This window comes from Schistocerca gregaria, chromosome 1 (genome assembly GCF_023897955.1).
Source record: "Schistocerca gregaria isolate iqSchGreg1 chromosome 1, iqSchGreg1.2, whole genome shotgun sequence".
NCBI classification, from domain to species: Eukaryota; Metazoa; Arthropoda; class Insecta; order Orthoptera; family Acrididae; genus Schistocerca; species Schistocerca gregaria.
The window spans coordinates 1,001,270,323-1,001,290,101 of NC_064920.1; positions in this window are offsets into that span (position 1 = coordinate 1,001,270,323).

The following is a 19,779-nucleotide window of genomic DNA, read 5'->3' on the forward strand; positions in this document are numbered from 1 at the left end:
GAGACTTTGCATTGTCGCGGAGCAGAATGGCCCCACAGGTGAGATGCCAGGTCATTTTGATTTAATCGCTTGGCGAAGGGTGGTCAAGGTTTTTGAGTAACGCTGGGCATTCATTGTTGTCCCGTGCTGCAGGAAGCGAATCAGGAGGGCGCCACCTTGGTCAAATAAGAACGTCAGCACAACCTTTCCTGCACTAGTGTGAATGGTCTTGGCTTTTTCTGGTGGTGGTGACCCTGGATGCTTCCACTGGAGACTTTGTCGTTTTGATTCTGGTTCTAAGTGGACACCATGGCCCATCACCAGCCACCACTCGTGCCAGGAACGCATTCCCTTCCCGAGCATAGTGCTGCAGATGAGCAAGAGAATGGCCCATTCCACATGCTTCATGATGTGGTAGAAGGCTGTGGGGCACACACTTTGCGCAAGTGCAAAATGGTTCAAATGGCTATGAGCCCTATGGGACTTAAATTCTGAGGTCATCAGTCCCCTAGAACGTAGAACTACATAAACCTAACTAATCTAAGGACATCACACACGATGCAGGATTCGAACCTGCGACCGTAGCGATCACGCGATTCCAGACTGTAGCGCCTAGAACCACTTGGTCACACCGGCCGGCGCGCATGAGCAGTCGAGAGGCTATGGCTTCCACTGTCCCTCGGCGGTCCAGGGTAATGAGTGCATCCACCAGCTGAACGATATCATCGGTAGTGGAGTGAGGTACTCCAGACCGTGAATCATAGGCTAACGACACCCATTTGTTTGTTTCTTTTCGAACACCCCTTACAAATTTTTAAATTTTTCTGCATTGTATTGTAATATAGTTTCATAGAAAATTTGTAGTACCCATAGTTTATGTGACTGTATAATATATACTGAAAATTCTTATCCCTCTCTTCTATCATTCCCAATCATTTTAAAAGCTTCTGACGATAGATCGCTAGACTCTCCCTCCATACCACCTACAAGTAGCGAAGGGTAAACAGCGCTGTCAACATGGTTCTGCCCAACAGAAGAGAGTTGGACGGAAAAATGCCACAGCGCGATTCTCAACGAAATGTCGTGTTTTTCTGGGCACTTCCAAAAAGGACCGGACAAAGCTGAGACACGTCGAGCCTTGGCCCACCCGTGGCTCGAGCACCCTAAACCATGACGTTTGGCACGCTACATCATGGATGTACCAGTCATGGTCACGAAGTGATCTGTCACTGGCCTAAAAAAATAATCAGCGTTTCTATCTCGATCCATTGACACTGCCTTTTCCGCTGATACCCTACAGTGTCCAGACTCCTCTAACTTTCTCATAGCAAAGTCAAATAACATTGCATGATTGTTAGGCAACAACGTTCATTACATTCTAGATAAAGGGGCGATAGGGACACATAAACCTTCCGCCAATATGTGAGCACTACGTACTGGAAGTGTTTATCCCTGCCACGGTATCGCGACTTATTGCCACTATCTTGAACCTTGTATCTCGTCACCACGATATCGGTTTGACTTAACCGGTTCCTTTGGAATTCTAGACATGGTACCGGTTCAAGAGTATTTTTACGCAGTTTATTCCATTTTTGTGGCCCTGTTTATTTCGGTTTTCTTTTTTAATTAATAAAAAGAGGTAAAAAAAATTGTTACAAGTAATGATCGGAAAATATTTTTTTCTTTTTTTAAGTGGCTGATGCTATGTAGGATGAACTCCGATTCTGTTCCACTTTTTGTGTATGAAGTTGTTAAATTTAAAAAGTAACTAAATGAAAAATACAAAGAGGCCAGTACCAAGTGAGGGACCAACGTAACGACAGATGGGGGAAGTCGTCGTGGTAAAGCAGCGGGAATCGACTATCCCTAGCCTCCTCCTCTCCAGCCAGCCTGAAGCTGACTGTGTCCATTCTTTTCCACTGGTACCACCATTACCTGTAACACAGAAATAAAAAAATAAAAAAGAGGTAGAATGTGTTGCTGGAAACCAAAAGATTGTGGCGAATCGTGACCTCGAAGATTTTCTTTCTTCGGAGATTGTGTGTTTCTCTTATCCGAATTTTTTCATCACCTTTTCAGAGACGAGAAAGCTGCAGAAAAGGTATCAAACAGGACGACCGATGATCGCAGACGCTCCCGGCAAATACTGTCATAAATGACTTGTGGAGTTCGTTTTGTCCAAATTCCTGTGTTTTCTAGGCTACGTATCCTGTAGGGAAACCACACACCATCAGTTAAGAAAACACGTTCCATTATGCTCTTCTGTGGATGTCAATAAATGACCGAAACCACGTACAGTGCATTAGACACCCTTCTTTATGTGAAGCCTTCAGTTCCCCTATTATCCTCCTCAAAATTTCTGAATGCGAACGCATCACATCTCATGCAGTACAGCGTTCGTCAAAATGGCCAGCCTCCCATTTCTCTTCTTGTCCGCAACGTACCTGCATTCCCGGAAACGGCGATTAATCTCGAGTCTGCCGTTGTGACCGAGCGGCTCTAGGCTCTTCAGTCTGTAGCCGCGCGACCGCTACGGTCACAGGTTCGAATCCTGCCTCGGGCATGGATGTGTGTGACGTCCTTAGGTTGGTCAGGTTTAAGTAGTTCTAAGTTCTAGGGAACTGATGACCTCAGATGTTAAGTCCCATAGTGCTCCGAGCCATTTGAACCATTTCATTTATCTCGTAATTTTTCAGCTTTTCAGCGCTACGACACCTGGATATTTCCGACGAATATGGGCTACAATATGTGGTTACAAATGATTGGAAAAGTACTATTTATCAATGAAAAGTCGTCGGTAATGGGAAAATGACATTCTCATCGAGCAATGAACTGCGCAATACGAAGGTTCCCATGTGCTCTTTACCCGTTACATTGGCACCTCCATATGTTGTTGGCAATATCTGTGATGCTATCCCACGTTGACTGATCGAACGAGTGTAATGCAACATTAAATTACAGAATCATTGATTCTCATGTGCACGACTTTGTCGACGTATGAGTATTTCGCCAGGCACACAAGTAATTACATTCACGCTGCAAAAGTGCAACAAACAAGTAGCTCTGAACTAAAGAGAAGTCGCCCACTGCCCCATGCCCGTCAGTAGCTCACCACTGTCACACATCAACAGTCTCTGAACGGCTTCTTCGTTCCACCACCGCATCTATAAATTCTAGGCAAACTGCTGTACGCGTCACAGGGTATCTGGCATTCAATTTATGACGAGAGCTCTACGCCAGACGGGCTGTTACTGCTGCACCAACGATTCCTTTGCGAACAGGCCGGCTGTTCGCAGAACATACTCCACAAGCGCTGCCTATTCCTCGCCTCTCCAAAATGTTATCGCGTTGACACGTCACAGAAATTTTGTCGCCGCTGCGCCGGGAAAATTTTAATGGACGGCTGCTCGCACTCGATGGTCTCAAAGGGACAAGCGTGTTGCTGCGTCACTGCGGGAACGAGAAGATATTTTCGCTTCTCTGGTTTCTTTCCGTGGTGCCAAAATTACAAGTCTTTTGTGCAAGCCAGTCTGAAAGTGACCATATTTCTTTTTAGTTCCTTCCATGCTCACGTCTGTTACACATGTCCACATAGATTGATGTTCGACGTCATGTGCAATAACCGCTCATAGACGGCAGGCGAAACCACTAGCTGTGGAGGGTATACAAAGCATGCCGGGGAGGGTGAAGGACCCAGGAAACAGTGAGTGCAGTCGTTGTCGCAAAGCGCAAAAGGAGCGATTGTTTGCCGTCCAAAAGGGGAATGGTCATTGGCTTTCGCGTCAAGAGTGGAAGCATTGCAGCAACGACAAGTTAGTTTCTGTGGCCCTCATCAGCAGCGTTCACAGAAATACTCGATTCGTGACCAGATGAGAGGAAATGTAGATCCAAACCAAAACCGCGAGGAACTGTAAGTCACCATTTATTTACAAGACGTAAACCGCTTTATAATATACAAATATTAAAGTAAAACTGATTGGATAAGTCTACATTCCACTGAAGATATCTTAAAGTAAAACGCGAAACGCGTCTGGAAGAACTAAATTGCAGCAAAACGAATATTTCCGAAATAGTTAAGCTCGTAAGCTGTTCGCGTGCCACCGCGGTTAAACCATACCATGTATGGCGAAATGACGCTATCCAAAACTGACCCCAAGGCAATTGTGGTGCATCACTTAACAATCATATATAACCTTTCGCTCGACGAAATATCCGTACCCAAAGACTGGAAAGTTGCACGGGTCACACCAATATTCAAGAAACGTAATAGGAGTAATAGACTAAATTACAGGCCCATATCATTGACGTTGATATGCAGCAGGATTTTGGAACATATATTGTCTTCGAACATTATGATTTACTTCGAAGAAAACAGTCTGTTGACCCACAGTCCACATGGGTTTAGAAATAATCTTTCCTGTGAAGCACAGCTAGCTCTTTATTCACTTGAAGTATTGAGTGCTATTGACAGCCGATTTCAGATCGATTCCGTATTTCTAGATTTCTGGAAGGCTTTTGACACTGTACTACACAAGCGCCTAGTAGTGAAATTGTATGCTTATGGAATATCGTCTCAGTTACGTGACTGTATTTTTGATTTCCTGTCAGAGAGGTCACAGTTCGTAGTAACTGACGGAAGGTCATCGAATAATACAGAAGTTGCAGATGATGCAGTCGTTTATCGACTTAGAAGTCATCAGAAGATCAAAACAAACTGCTAAACGATTTAGAAAAGATATCTGAATGGTTGGAAAAGTGGCAGTAGACCCTAAATAACGAAAAGTATGAGGTCATCCACACGAGTGCTAAAAGGAACGTGTTAAACTTCGGTTACACGATAAATCAGTATAATCAAAAAGCCGTAAATTGAACTAAATACCTAGGTATTGCAATTACGAACAACTTAAATTGGAAGGAAAACATAGAAAATGTTGTGGGGAAGGCTAATTAAAGACATCGTTTTATTGGCAGGACACTTAGAAAATGTAATAGACCTACTAAGGAGACTGCCTACACTACGCTTATTCGTCCTCTTTTAGAATACTGCTGCGCGGTGTGGGGTCCTTACCAGATAGGACTGACGGAGTCCATAGAAAAGTCCAGAGAATGACAGGAATTTTGTATTATCGCGAAATATGGGTGTCACAGAAATGATACAGGATTCGCCCTGGACATCATTAAAAGAAAGGCGTTTTTCGTTGCGACGGAATCTTCTCACCAAATTCTTATCACCAAATTTCTCCTCCGAATGCAAAAATATTTTCTTGTCTAGGACCTACATAGGGAGGAAAGATCACCACGATAAAATAAGGGAAATCAGAGCTCGTATGGAAAGATATAGGTGTTTATTATTTCCGCGAGCTATACGAGATTGGAATAACAGAGAATTGTGAAGGTGGTTCGATGAACCCTCTGCCGGGCACTTAAATGTGATTTGCAGAGTATCCATGTAGATGTAGACCACGGGCCATAAACGACAAGGATGAACGATGGCTGCGGAGGTGTTTACAGGCGAAAGGACGTGCAACTGTTGAGCAGCTCGCTGCCCGGATGAACCTAGCGGCTACCAACAGTGTCTCCACAACAAGTGTTAACGAACGTTGCTGCGCATGAGCCTCCACTGCCGACGCCTCGTTCATGTGCTCAAGCTGACTGATGTTCATCGGCGACAAAGCCTGGAATTAAGCTCCAATACTGCAACAGAACGTCCACTGAATGGCAGCAGGTGGCCATTTCAGGTAAATCACGTTTCATGCTCCATTGAAAAGATTATCGTTGGCAGGTACGGCATGAAACGTCTGAAAGCAAACACTCTACAGCAATTGTCGGAAGGCGCCAGGCCGGGGGAGCGAGAGTTATGGTCTGGGGAAAGTTTTCGTGGCTTCCCCTGGGTGATCTCGTTATCGGGTTGGGTTGTTTGGGGAAGGAGACCAGACAGCGAGGTCATCGGTCTCATTGGATTAGGCAAAGAAGAGGAAGGAAGTCGGCCGTGCCCTTTCAAAGGAACATACCGGCATTTGCCTGGAGTGATTTAGGGAAATCACGGGAAACCTAAATCAAGATGGCCGGACGCGGGATTGAACCGTCGTCCTCCCGAATGCGAGTCCAGTGTAACCACTGCGTCACCTCGCTCGATGATCTCGTTATTCTGGAAGGCAAAATGGATGTATGCATGTATGCATCTTCCCCTGGGTCCATGTCAAACCCTATATGCAATTTGGTTTTCCTAGGCCCGATGGCATATACCAGCATTACAATGCAGTGTACGTGTGTGATCCGCAGATTTAGCTCCAATCGAGAATCTGTGAACCACCTCGTTCAGGCTGTTCCACGCCGGGGATCCTCAACCTATAAATGTGGACTCGTCATGGCTCCACGTCCCGGTCAGTACCTTCCAGAACCTCACTGACTCTCTTTCGGCACGTCTCGCAGCGGACTAAGCTGCAGTCTTAAATATGTCATGTCAGACACTGCAACTTCTTGTATTAGTTTCGGTGGTCTAGAAAAGTTTAAAAAAATTCTTGCACCCGCACTCAACGAAGTAGCTTGAGGATGTAAACCACTTCTGGTGGGTAGTTTATGTTGTATCCGCGGACCCAGCGTGCGCGCCCTGCCGTCACATCGCTTGCCACAGTTTACCGTCGCGACCGCCGGCGGCGCATGGCGTTGCCGCCGACCGAAGACGTCGCGCCATTGCTGAGCTGGGGCCTAGAGCGCCCTCTGGCTACACGACATAACAGGAGCGCTGGCCCTGAGTCGAGGAGTCCTCCAGACAGCTCGTTGCACTCGTCCGTGCCGTCGTTCGTTGTGTGGTTAGCTAGCTCGCTGTGTGATTCAGTATTGTATAACGACTTAGGCCACGAACCATATGGCTCTGAGCACTATGGGACTTAACATCTGAGGTCATCAGTCCCCTAGAACTTAGAACTACTTAAACATAACTAACCTAAGGACATCACATACATCCATGCCCGAAGCAGGATTCGAACCTGCGATCGTAGTGTTCGCGCGGTTCCAGACTGAAGCGCCTAGAACCGCGCGGCCACACTGGCCGGCGCCACGAACCAGGAATATTCTTTGGACACTAATTGGAACTGTATCTACGGCACCCTCTTCGCTGTCAATAAAGCCAAGTAATTGTTTTATACTAGCTGGCGCTTATTTGTCACTAATCGTTTTCCTGCCACCAGATTTTAGTCACAACCTTGTCGCGTCCTACTTCACATCCAGATGATCGTTGCCACGCCTGGGAAGCCATGAAAGATGACTTTGTATACTTTAAATAGTAATATATTATAAACGTAAAAACCAATGAAGATAGAAAATTTTCGTTAAAGAAATGAGTCAGTTTAGAAGGATTTTTTATTTTTTAAATTTCTTAATTTTATTTATTTATTGTTATCCGGCTTCTGACTGGCTTCATGCGACAGGCCACAAATTCCTCTCCTCCGCCTACCGCTTCAGTTCAGAGTAGCAGTTGCAACTTACGTCCTCAGTCGTTTGTCGTCTGTATTCCTATTCCAGTCTCTTTCTTTCTCTACCATCGAAGTTATTCCCTGATGACCTATCATTTTGTCCCTTCTTTTTGTCAGTATTTTGTGCATCTTCCTCTTTTTCGCCGATTCTACCCTATCAGTCCACGTTATTTTCGACATTTTACTGTAGCACAGCATCTCAAATGCTTCGATTCTCTTCTGTATCGATACTGTAACACAGACATTTGGCTGTATTGTACAATGCTCTTACCTGCTGAGCCACGTGAACGGGGAATAACGCCGTTGGACATATCATCCAGTTCTACAGTATTTTATTTATTTCTTCTATTTTTGTATTTATTTATGAGGTTCCTTAGGTTCAATCGAACCAAAACTACTTCTTCATGAAACGAGCCAGTAGATCATTTATGTAATGATAAGAAAATTTACAAACGAAAATCCCCAACAACAAAACATGAAAACATCTGAGGGAATAAACTATACTAAGAAAAAACACTCTACATGGAAAAGTTCTCAGCTACTGCGAGCAACTCATATGAATAGGCCGCGCGAGGTAGTCGCGCCGTCTGGGGCGCCTAGCACGCACGGTTCGAAGGTTCCCCCCCTCCCCCCTTCCCGTTCGAGTCCTCCCTCGGTCATGGGTGTGTGTGTTGTCCTTGAGCGTAAGTGAGTTTAAGCTAGATTAAGTAGTGTTTAAGCTTAGGGACTGATTACCTCAGCAGTTTGGTCCCATAGAACTTACCACAAATTTCCATATGAACAGGAGTGGGTCACAAAGAAAACTTTCAACTGCGATTCGAGTGTTTGGAATCTACACACATATTATTCAGTTCTGTTAGAGGTCTACTGAAAATTAAAACTAATGAATACTGCACTCCTTTCTGTACAATCCCGAAGGCAGTGTTGTCGAACTGTAAACTGTTTATCTTTCTTGCTTCCAGTGTGTGAATACTGAAGTTTATTCTGCTGTATTGTGTCAGTTCACGAACTTACACTGTTGTTCATATATATATATATATATTCGCGAACTTACACAATAGTTTTGTCTCACATCTCTTTTCGGCGCCATTAATAATTTTTTGTGAATGCACAGAGTTGCGCGAAATTATCTTACGAGATTGTCATTAACGTAATTAAAGAAAGCAAACGTAAACAACCCATCACGGGATGCCGAGAAAAAGTAAACCAGTCTTATCTGACCACAGATTCCCTAAATAAGTTAAGTGAATTCTGGATTGGTTCCTGTGACATTAAACGGCTAACACCTTACTCTAATTATATTCAGTTGACCCAATGGTCCGTCTATGGTGATACAGATATCGGAAATCCTTTAAACGGTAGCGTTCCTGCACAGCCCAGTTCCCTCATAACCGCTGCCTTATTCATCCGTATGAAGGCTATATTGTATTTCTTGCTGCAGTTACGTTTCCACTAGCCAGTGTGACACACAGCGTATACTTGTCAGCCAGAAACATGACATTATCCTTCATGAACGTAGGTTTAATTTGAAAATAATGTCTATTCTTAAAATGTTCGTCAAATCTCCTATCATAGGAGATAAAGCAACCTAATTATACACGAGCGGTGAATCCTCACTATAACTTTTTCTTGAGAACGCACTACTGCGTTCGTGAATAAAATGTTCTCGATTTTCCAGCAGCGTCAGTTCGAATAAAATCCTCGAGCTTTCGATGGCCATCCCCGTGATCGTCGTCAGGAGTTCACTGACTGCCTGGGCTCTACGCTCTACGCGACGCAAATTCACGGAGCTTCGTACTCCAGTGTGTTGAGCGAGGTGGCGCAGTGGTTAGCACACTGGACTCGCATTCGGGAGGACGACGGTTCAATCCCGTCTCCAGCCGTCCTGATTTAGGTTTTCCGTGATTTCCCTAAATCGTTTCAGGCAAATGCCGGGATGGTTCCTTTGAAAGGGCACGGCCAATTTCCTTCCCAATCCTTCTCTAACCCGAGCTCGCTCTCCGTCTCTAATGACCTCGTTGTCGACGGGACGTTAAACTCTAACAACCACCACCACCACCACCAGTGTGTTGTACGGCGAGCGGATCACGCCTTTCCTACTTCTGCCTGGCTGTGTTGGAAGTTGTCTTCTCGTCGGAATCTTCCTCACGGTTGCGTTGCTTCTTTTAGTTCATCTGGCTCATGTTGCGGCGTGCCTTTACTCCAGCAACAGCTCTGGCCACCTTGTGGTCGGGCGCCAGTGCACTTAGTTTCTCAAGTTGTGTATCAGCTCGTTCTCCGAATTTCGGGCGGCCGCGTAAAACCGATGCGCCGCCTGCCGGAAGCGGCGCTTGAGCAGCGGGACTCCTGCTACTCTGTGGAGTTCTCTAGTGCTGAAATTTCGTGGCAGGTGAAGAGCTAACCTAAGCGCCCTGTTCTGGACCGTCTGCAGCTTTGCGATGGACGGGTCGGCCGCGTTGCCCACACCACGGCAGCGTACTCTAACACTGGCCTGATTAGTGTCAGGTACAGAGTTATGCCACAGTGTGGGGGCAGGGTCGTCAATGGGTTGAGTAAGGGGTACAACAAGCGCAATCTGCCAAGCGCTTTACCCCTTACTTCCCTGATGTGCGCCTTCCACGTCAGGCGCTGGTCCTGAGTGACGCCTAGGTAGCGTCCGGTGTTCGACCATGGGATGGGGCCTCCCATGATGCTGAGTGGCTGGAGGTCGGCTGGAATCTTCTATCTGATGAAGATCACCGCCTTACTTTTGGGCCGGCCGAGGTGGCCGAGCGATTCTAGGGGCTACAGTCTGGAACCGTGCTTCCGCTACGGTCGCAGGTTCGAATCATGTTTCGTGCACGGATGTGGGTGATGTCCTTAGGTTAGTTAGGTTTAAGTAGTTCTAAGTTCTAGGGGACTGATGACCTCACAAGTTAAGTCCCATAGTGCTCAGAGCCATTTGAACCTTACTTTTGGGTGCGTTAAACTTGAGACTCCATTTGATGGCCCTGCCTCGTAGGAACGTCGGCGGTGTATAGTGAGTAGAGCAAGGGGCCAATGACGGACTCTTGCGGTACTCCAGCTGCTATGGGGCGTGCTGTCGACGTCGTGTTGTCGGCTCAAACGTGGAAGGTGCGCTCAGTCATGTAGGATTTGAGCAGGCGGGCGTGCGACACTGGTAGGCCTTGTGTAAGTACATTCCTGGAAATGGAAAAAAGAACACATTGACACCGGTGTGTCAGACCCACCATACTTGCTCCTGACACTGCGAGAGGGCTGTACAAGCAATGATCACACGCACGGCACAGCGGACACACAAGGAATCGCGGTGTTGGCCGTAGAATGGCGCTAGCTGCGCAGCATTTGTGCACCGCCGCCGTCAGTGTCAGCCAGTTTGCCGTGGCATACGGAGCTCCATCGCAGTCTTTAACACTGGTAGCATGCCGCGACACCGTGGACGTGAACCGTATGTGCAGTTGACGGACTTTGAGCGAGGGCGTATAGTGGGCATGCGGGAGGCCGGGTGGACGTACCGCCGAATTGCTCAACACATCGAGCGTGAGGTCTCCACAGTACATCGATGTTGTCGCCAGTGGTCGGCGGAAGGTGCACGTCCCCGTCGACTTGGGATCGGACCGCAGCGACGCTCGGATGCACGCCAAGACCGTAGGATCCTACGCAGTGCCGTAGGCGACCACACCGCCACTTCCCAGCAAATTAGGGACACTGTTGCTCCTGGGGTATCGGCGACGACCATCCGCAACCGTCTCCATGAAGCTGGGCTACGGTCACGCACACCGTTAGGCCGTCTTCCGCTCACGCCCCAACATCGTGCAGCCCGCCTCCAGTGGTGTCGCGACAGGCGTGAATGGAGGGACGAATGGAGACGTGTCGTCTTCAGCGAAGAGAGTCGCTTCTGCCTTGGTGCCAATGATGGTCGTATGCGTGTTTGGCGCCGTGCAGGTGAGCGCAACAATCAGGACTGCATATGACCGAGGCACACAGGGCCAACACCCGGCATCATGGTGTGGGGAGCGATCTCCTACACTGGCCGTACACCTCTGGTGATCGTCGAGAGGACAGTGAATAGTGCACGGTACATCCAAACCGTCATCGAACCCATCGTTCTACCATTCCTAGACCGGCAAGGGAACTTGCTGTTCCAACAGGACAATGCACGTCCGCATGTATCCCGTGCCACCCAACGTGCTCTAGAAGGTGTAAGTCAACTACCCTGGCCAGCAAGATCTCCGGATCTGTCCCCCATTGAGCATGTTTGGGACTGGATGAAGCGTCGTCTCACGCGGTCTGCACGTCCAGCACGAACGCTGGTCCAACTGAGGCGCTAGGTGGAAATGGCATGGCAAGCCGTTCCACAGGACTACATCCAGCATCTCTACGATCGTCTCCATGGGAGAATAGCAGACTACATTGCTGCGAAAGGTGGATATACACTGTACTAGTGCCGACATTGTGCATGCTCTGTTGCCTGTGTCTATGTGCCTGTGGTTTTGTCAGTGTGATCATGTGATGTATCTGACCCCAGGAATGTGTCAATAAAGTTTCCCCTTCCTGGGACAATGAATTCACGGTGTTCTTATTTCAATTTCCAGGAGTGTAGTTTATACCCAAGGCCGTCGTGCCACACGCTGTCGAAGGCTCTGGAAACGTCCTAGAGCAACGCCCCAAGATACTCGCGACGTTCCAGCGCCCCCATCGCCTGCTCTACCAGTCGAAGCAGTTGTTGACTGCCTGGGCTATTACATTTTCCCACTTATATAGGCGTGATGACATCATCAGCCGGCTATCAGATCGATGCAATGTGGCGCGCGCGTAAGTCGACCCGGGCAGCTAGCGGAGCTATTGCGCGTGGCAGCATCGATGTCTTCAGGTGGCGCCAGGGGCTGGCGGACCCAAAGCGGTAACAATAACACGTGTTTTCTAATATTACTTGAAAATACAACTCTTCGGTTGCACAGGTAAAAATTTCCAACTTTACCTAGGTTTCAACTGCTCTAAGGCATCCTTCATCAGAGGTAAAAAAAAATTACATTACCTATAACAGAGTTTTGGAATAATGTAAAAATTATTAAATTACACATATGTCATAAACTTACTGCCACGGTACAGTAGACAAAGAAAGCATACTTACATAAATAGTTATGAAATGGTTTAGAGCAATGTTAGCAAGTCGGCACCTTGTATCGCGCCATCTAGTATTGAATGCTTGTAATTTACAGTGACAACAGCTGTCAGAAGCATTGGAACAGGAGTGCACTTAGTGTGCTGATTACATTATGTCAGATAGTATGTAACAGATCGAAAGTTGAACAAAATATTAGACTGTAAAACAGAGAGAGAGAGAGAACAATATTTAAGGCTACAGTACGGGAAGCATAATAGCAATATTCCGCGTTAAGTGATTTTAAGCAAGGGCTGTACACCATCAAAGAAATTCTTATCACGTAATTGTAATTGCTCATTGAGGATTAAATGGTCGTTACGGGAAAAATGTTTGAAAATTTCAAACTGTTCAAGAATATCAAGTCTGAAGCCTTTCTATTCTGTATGTAAGATACTAATATCATGAACATCTTTAGGTTTGTGTCCTGTGATAAGAAGGTGGTCAGCGAATGACGAATTATGTACGTTCGTAACTTTTTATGCTCGTCCAGTCTGTCTTATATAATAAGGTGAGCAAGTGTCACAGGTGATTTCATAAACGCCTGAGTTTTGCAGAGCCGACCGTCTTGGTTATAATTATGGACAAGATTATTTTTGAGAGAGTTGTTGGTAGAGAAAACTATGTTGCAGCCATATTTATTTTTAAGGATACGTTGCAATCTGTAGGTTATTGGCTCTACATACGGTAAAGAGAAGTATTTCTTCAAATCGCTAGGCTCGTCAATAGTGGTCCCAAGTGTGGTAATTCTGTTACTGGTTTTCTGTCTGAAGACATCATCTACTATATTCGGTTCGTAACCATTATTAACTGCAATGGTTTTAATTAGATTCAATTCAGTTTTTAAATTTTCAGAGGACAAAGGGGTAGAGATTGCTCTATGAACACCAGAGTGCACATTACGTGCACTTCTGTTCCAGTGCTTCTGACAGCTGTTGTCACTGTAAATTACAAGCATTCAATACTAGATGTCGCGATACAAGGTGGCGACTTGCTGACATTGACGGCGCGCGCGGCTGTCAGTCTGATGCTGCTTATAGTGCCGGCCGCACACGCTACCCTTGGCGGCGCGTCTGAATCAAGTTGCATTCCTAGGAATATTTTATAATGTAAAAATATATTTTTACCTTTAACGTGAGCACTGTTGCTCTAAACCATTTCATAACTATTTACTCTATGTAAGTATGCTTTCTTTGTCTACTGTACCGTAGCAGTTAGCTATGATGTAAGTTTATTACATACGTTTAACTTAATAATTTTTACATTATTCGAAAACTCTGTTATAGGTAATGTAAATTTTTTTTTTGCTTCTGATGAAGGCTGCCTTAGAGCAGTTGAAACCTAGGTAAAGTTGGAAATTTTTACCTGTGCAACCAAAGAGCTGTATTTTAAAGTAATATTATAAATTTCGTCTACGGTTGCTGCATTATCGGCCATGTTCAAAACTGTGAAATAACACGTGTAGAGGAGATGACCAATTACTGCTCGATGGACGGCAAATTCCTTGTGCTAGCATGTACGAGAATTGCTTCAGTTTCTGGGGTGTCGAGCGGTGTGGTGGAACATGTAGCGGTGTCCCAGGTGTAGTCAAAATATAGTGCACTGTCGAGTGCTGCTCTGGTGCTAGTGTGGGAGTCTGGCATGTGACCTCTGGGAACTGTCTGACGAGCTCTATAAATGGAGGATCACCAGTAACCACTCGTGCCGCTGCGTCTACCACACAATGCACTCGACTTTGGCTTGCTACGTTGGTAGTACCGTCAAGAAGGCGTCGGTGACGGAGGTCAGGCAGAAGTCAATAAAATGATAAAAAATCCGCTCCAAGTATGGGGTGCGTCAAATCTGCTACTGCAAATTGCCATTCAAATTTGCCTTGCAGGCCCAAGTTCAAAACTAATGTGACACGACCATACGTTGTTACTGTGGAACCATTGGTCGAGGAAAGGTGGCAGTCATCACATATGCGACGTGGCAGACAGGCAGATGAATAGAGTGACACGTCTGCACCCGTGTCTACCAAATACTGTAACTTTGTGCTATGTTCCGTTACAAACAGTCGACGTCTATCGTCTAGAAAGCCGGTGGCCGTCATCAATGACTTCCTGCTAAGTTTCCCTGTTCACACGGCAGTTTACACTTGCGCGCCTCGCAACCATACCGCCGGTGATACCAACAGATTCTTGCTGACGAAGGTGAGCGGCTGCGCTTACCTGGTGAGCGGTGGCGACGAGATCGGCGGCTGATAGTCTGGGTCCGTAATGCAGCTACTTGAGCGGTGAGTCCGGCAACCTGTGCTTGGAGCGCGGCGAGAGTGTTATCTGCCCGAGTTTGCGAGCAAACTGTTGCGACGCATGCAGGTGGATCCATTTCAGCTATGCGATCCGTGGTTTGCGCGAGTGCATCCAGATCGCCGGCACACACTGCCAATATTTTCTGTGAGTCGGGTGGCAGGCGCAATAGCTTAATATTCCGCAAAATGTCGTCACTGACCGAGTCTCTCGCTAATGTACGCAGTCGGTGTAGTAGCTGCGATGGCGTGCGATCGCCTAGCTCCTCTGTGCGGAGTAGCTTCTCCAATCTCTTCGCCTCGGACTGGGAGAGCCGTGTAATCAGAGCGTTCTTGATGGTTGTGTAACGATCAGTAGTCGGTAGTGACGGCATAATATCTTGTACTTCTGCGGCCATATCTTCATTGAGCGCAGCAATTACATAATTGTACTTCGTTTCGTCTGTAGTGATGTGCGCAAGCTCAATTTGACTTTCTACTTGAGCAAACCACAGCACGGGATTCTGTTGCCAAAACGGTGGCGATTTTACTGTCACGCGATTAATTACTGTGCCAGTAGACACTTCTGCAGTTGGTGGTGGGTCTGCCATCGTGAGTTACGGCGAAATGGAAGACGGAAGATGCGCGACGCGGCTGACGCGGATGTTCGTATTTAACGCGACGCCGCACGATACGGAGCGTTAGTGAACGTCGAATTTCACGTCACCAGTGTTGCGGGACTAGTTCTATTTACTTAGTTGCAACGTAAAAGCACACCGTAACTCTTACGACGCCTTTACTAGAAAATTAAACAGAACAGCATAAAAACAAACGAAGAAACATAAGTCAGAGACTGCGCCAGAGATAATAATTACAAATGGCAATCACTCTCACACAGTATTACACTGCAAGTAACACTGCACTTCAGACTCAAAGACAAAAGTACTTGTAACTAACAAATGATTGACTGGACAATACGATACAGTGATTTCGGACAAACATTTCACTTATTCTTCGTGATTATAATAGTTTTCACAATTTAGCGTGTCCTCGTCAACAACCTATTTCTTCCTCTTTTTTTTATACTGACCACGTCCTAACATCCCTAAAGTAGCATAGGCTCCGTCCTTTTACCCACAGTTAAATATGTCTGCGTAACGTAATGTTCAAGACTAATAAGGAAAAGTTCAAAAGTCATAGAGGATAAAGCTTTTCCTAAGAAAACCACAAACTTCCACCCACTAGGTCAACATTACATTGCATTGCGAATGAAACAATAAAAACATTTTCACATGTATGGCGAAGTTCGTAGGTCACACATTATTTACCTTCAACTAAGAGCTTTATTGTTCCACATTTCACGGATATTTGCCCAACACACTCACCCATTGCCACGAACCTCTATTACCTTACACAATAACAGCACTCATAATATTCTCAATGGGATAATCGTCTGTGTGCATCGCATGTCTACAATGGTACTCATGGCTTTTCCCAAGCCATATATTCGGACCCGGGCAACGCCGTGTTTCTGCGTTAATTACTTATCTTGATATCAATACCATGTAAAAATAACTAGATCAGTTGACGAGTTACTGGTTGCTGTTCAAGCAAAAGGAGTTATGATCCAGTTATTTTTACATTTTACTGAGATCATGACTATTCACATTTGTAATAAATAATACAGATCGCTGTGTCTACCTCAACGGACGACCTCAGGCCTTACAGATATATTCATTCCCTTCTCTGGAATAATTAAATCGTCCTATATTGTTTCAGAAGTGAATTCAGTCTGCTCTTCACTACCATCAGGATTTCAGTATGAAAAGACCGCACCTATTTCATATCATGACACGTTGGTCTCGACGTCTAATGGTTTCGCCGACGTAGGCTTTTCTATGCTAGGCGAGGCGAGTTATTTTCTTTTGTGAGTTTGAAATGCCCGATAACATACAGAAGTCCACTGAAACTCTCTGTTTTTGTCCAGCGTTATATGTAAGGCCCCTGAAAATTCAGTGGCCCTGGAAAAAACTAAGCTTAATATTTAGTTCTACCTAAAAACGCTTAAAACTCTGTGATATTAGATGACGCTTAATGACCTTTTTCCAAGCGTTGTTGTAAATGGAAAGCATGCGACTTTCTTGTAAAAAGGTCTATCTTTTTAGAATGCATTTTAATTCTGAATCGTGGAGGCGAGTAAAACGGCTCGTAGATTTCGGATATGCTGCTCCAGAAATTAGTCTTCCATTGTTGTGTCAACCAATAACGTGATGAAGAACGGGTGCTGTTACTTAATCCAAATACCTCTTAAGTGTAGGAAGAGTGCTGGCTGTCGTCAATGCCAATCGATTATAACGAAACAGATCCAAAGACAAATTTAATTTAGTGGCATAATTTTTAAGATTTATTACCCAAAGTTTGTTGTACATATACATCGCAAAAGTACAGTTTTAAGATGGAATTCACCGCTCTCGTATTTCTAAACGTTCATCACGTCGGCGGGGCATAGTGCATCAATGCTGTTGCAGATAGAGTTCACAGCGGAATGGTTCCGCTGGCGTTATCCCGGACGCGCACACAAGTCGCTCTAGGTGTGCACGTACGCTGATGCGCCGAGACAAGTCGGGCGGGTTGCGTCCCCGACTCGCTAGGCGCTCAGCTGGCAATGCGGCACTATGTTGACGAATTTTTTCAAACGTTGCATCCTTGAGCCCCCGTTCACCAGATGTACAACTACAGGTTACAGAAGTCAAGGATCACACTGTATTAATAATTATAGAACAAAGTTATACCTCCAGTTACAGTTACATTTTCAGCAAGTACACCAAGTCCTTTCATCGATACATGAATTTTTTCATCGTTACTAACTTGTCCACAGGAGCGGGTATACAATGTAAATGGTATGTTACTGTACACATAGCTAGCTCTAATCTTGGGTCTTTGGATCAATTATGCAGTGATTCTATTATTATTTATGAGCAGTCGTTAAATTCCCATAAAAGAGTATGTAACAATTGTAAATCTTAATAACCAATAGAAACTTAAGCACGGACATTTTCTTCATCCTTTCAAAGGAATAATATGTTGTGTTTATCGTCTTGTCATTTACTTTTATAATTCGTAGAAATGGGTTTAGGAAACATTCCTTTCTTGGCAGTTGGGTATCTCGGAGTCTTCTACTTTACTTCAGGTGAGACACAACTGTCTGCTTAGTAAAACCAGCGGCCATGGTCATTCAGTCTTCATTGCTGTGGACTAGAAACATGAACAACTGCCAAAGGTGCCAATTCAAGAATCGTTGCCCTGCTATATGGGTTATTGTTTACGATCGTAAGCCTACGATCTGCCACGTCTTATACAATTTTGTGATTGCTAGCAACTTTAGCGTTATTTGGGATTCAGAATTGTTGCACATCCAAGATCAGAGTAAAACAACAAGGAAAATTTGGCAAAAATTATAAAATATGAAAGTTATGTTCTGTGCTATGTTTACTTTGTGCTGGATTGCAAACAAAATATTGTTGAAAATACACAGACGAAAAATACAAGATTTTAATAAACAGTCTGAGGAGGTTGTAGGATGTTGCAGGTTAGGTTGGGTTAAGAAATGATTATTGAGAAAAAATTCTATACGTTGCGCAGTTTCCGAGTTAATTAGTACTGAAGTTAGCAAATCAAGCCATCGCCGCGCGCACATTGCAGCGGCCGAACTAGGACGGAGCTGTCGAAGTTCGGTTTCCTGAAACCGGGTAAGAAAGTGATACAGAAATTGGAGTTGGACGGTAATAAGAATCGAACCAGAGCCAAAGGCTTAGTAGTCTCATGCGCTATCATCTACGATTATTCGCTATGAGAACAACTGACACGAACTATATGTGGCTGGCCACTTGAATTTTCGCTCGCACGACCTGACTCGCTGTCTTGAATGCTAACTAACGCGGAAACTGAGGACGAAATTTTTTCTTAACAACTATTTCTATTATTTCTCAATTAAACCCACCATACAACACCCTCAAAATTTGTTTCTTACCACCCTGTATTGATTTCTGTACGTTACGTCACGATGACCATGCGTGATACTATACGGTTCCACACTCAAATCCGAATTTAGATTGAGTTTTTTGTTTGTTAACATACTGCTAAATTGGAAGCAAACATCGTGTGTTTGAGGTACGTATGTACGTTGATTAACTGACTACCAATACCGATTCTACATGAATTACTATTCCCAGTTGTCTAGGGTTACAGATGGCTTGCGAGCACTGACCGGTACCAGCGCATATACGCGTTATTAATGAGTCTGTAATGGCGGCCGAAGTCTTCCGGTATGAGTAGACCGCCTCGATCTACCAAAGATCCTGACAAAGAGGGCAGAAGAGCTAACCTTCAGGAAAATCTTTTATACTTGGGCGGGAAAGTGAATTTAAAAGGTGGGAGAGTCAGCAAAGGTCAACAGTATGAAGATGCAGAAAGTATAAAAAGAAATTGAACGGGGGAATTCACTATGTAAATAAATAAGGTAGGCTAATAATCATGGGGAACTGCAATTCCGTAGTTCGAGGAACAGAAGAAAGGGTTATAGGAGTAAGGCTGGGAGAGCAGAAATACTAATTCATTCTGCAATATATTTCAGCTAGAAACAACGAGTACACCGTTCATAGATCACAAGAGGCTGAGGTATACTTGGAAAAGGCCTGTAGCAATAGGAAGAAATGGTTCAAATGCCTCAAAGCACTATGGAACTTAACATCTGAGGTCATCAGTCCCCTAGACTTAAAACTACTGAAACCTAACTAACCTAAGGACATCACACACATCCATGCTCGAGGCAGGATTCGAACCTGCGACTGCAACGATCATGCGGTTCCAGACTGTAGCGCCTAGAACCACTCGGC